The sequence below is a fragment of the Austrofundulus limnaeus genome, unplaced genomic scaffold (assembly GCF_001266775.1).
Source record: "Austrofundulus limnaeus strain Quisiro unplaced genomic scaffold, Austrofundulus_limnaeus-1.0 Scaffold13, whole genome shotgun sequence".
Classification (NCBI taxonomy): domain Eukaryota; kingdom Metazoa; phylum Chordata; class Actinopteri; order Cyprinodontiformes; family Rivulidae; genus Austrofundulus; species Austrofundulus limnaeus.
The window spans coordinates 41,869-43,879 of NW_013952415.1; positions in this window are offsets into that span (position 1 = coordinate 41,869).

Here is a 2,011-nt window from a genome sequence, read left to right on the forward strand (position 1 = left end):
GAAAGAAAGAAAGAAAGAAAGAAAGAAAGAAAGAAAGAAAGAAAGAAAGAAAGAAAGAAAGAAAGAAAGAAAGAAAGAAAGAAAGAAAGAAATATACTTGAAGATCCGTTGTTAGAATCATGTTGTAATTATAGTTTAATCCCAGCACATCTCTGCTCACTCACTCTGACACGTTTCTATTAATACTAACCAAGTTGAAAAAAGCCAAATCTTCTTAGTAATATTTTGTAAATGACTAAAGGCTTCCTGACACTCATACAGTAACTCAGCCTGTGTGTGTGTGAGTCAGTTCAGAGGGCAAAATGTGTATGTGCGTGATACCCATTTAAGGTCACTGCCTAAACCTCTTGAACAGCCTCAGAATAACTGACATACCAAGCAATACGATAACCACGAGTGCACCCAGGAGGGGCTGGATGTGTTGAGAACCTGCACAAGTGCAAACAGTCATGTTGGACAGCAAAGAATGGAAAGAATCTCATCAGAAGTCAGAATGTAAACTTTAGGATAAGAAGAGGAGCAGTGGTGGTCACAGTCCCCCTAAAGCACTGGGCTTTTGCTAATTTTAAAATTAATGGATTAATACTTGCTAAATTTAAAGGTTAAATTTTAAAAGCACTAACTCAGGTCTTTAAATGTTACTGCTCAATGTTAATATTAACATTAACATAACTGAGGGTGAAAGCTGTCACACATTTTGTTACACTGTACGTGTTTCACTTATAGGTGACAATATATGGACTCAAATACAGCTGTGGAATGTCATTGCTGAGTCTTAAGAGAGCAACATGGCAATATGTGACTCGTTGTGTGTTGAAGAATGTTCATGGGCTGACTGGGTTATTTTAGTGCTTTAGAATTAGCTTTTGCTAAAACGTTCAGTGTGTTAGTGCTTTAGAATTAGGGGACCTTGAGTTAGTGTTTTAGAGCTAGTGGAACTCATTTTTTTACATCAGTGCCGCCCACCACTGAAGAGGAGAGGAAAATCAGGTGGTGTTTGGTTGTCCTTCTACACTTGAGTTACAAAGTACCAAACCAGCAGGTTACAGATCCCATAAAACGACTGCTGAGCCACTTGTTGGTTATTTATCTGATGCAACATCCCATCAACTGTTTTATTTACAGCAGTGACTGGGGTTAGGCTGGAAGTCAAAAATGTCAAATTGATAACATGTTACTATTTGAATAAAAATGTCACACGTTCTTCAGTGAGTGATGGTCGGTCCAGTTCTTCCCACTGTTGCTTCTCTGCGTTCAGGACGGATGATTGCACCGAAGTGAGGTTTCAACACCAAGCGAAAATGTAAAACTGACAAATTAACATGTGTCCATCAGATATAATCACTAGGGCTGTGAAATTAATTGAGTTAACTCAAATTGATTAATTTGTAAAATGAAAGTGATTGATTTTTTTAACCCATTCATGCATGCACTCAGTGACCCTAAGGATTTCCCACCATTCATTGCGATCTACTTATAGATGGAGGAAGAAAGAATTATTGGCCCTGTCAATGGAAAATTTGAATTTAAAAGGAATAAAGATGTAATTGTTGGAAAACACATTGCCATTTGCACATACTGCAGAAAGGAATTTGCATTTCACCGAAACACCTCYACAAGCTCACTGCCACTATGGATTGCCAAGGATTGTAGACCCGTCAATACAGTTGAGGATGGAGAGTTACTGTGTGGCATGATTTATTGTTGTTCCTTATACAGTGGGTAATATAAGTATTGAACACGTCAACATTTTTCWCAGTAAATATATTACTAGAGGTGCTAATAACATGAAATGTTCACCAGATGTTGATAACAACCCAAGTGATCCATACATACAAAGAAATCAAACCATAAGTGTCCAGAAATGAAGTTATTTGTAATAATGTGGAATGGCACAGGGAAAAAGTATTGAACACACTTACTGAAATTTATCTAATACTTGGTACAAAAGCCTTTGTTGTCAATGACAGCTTCAAGACGCCTCCTGTATGGAGAAACTAGTGGCATGCAT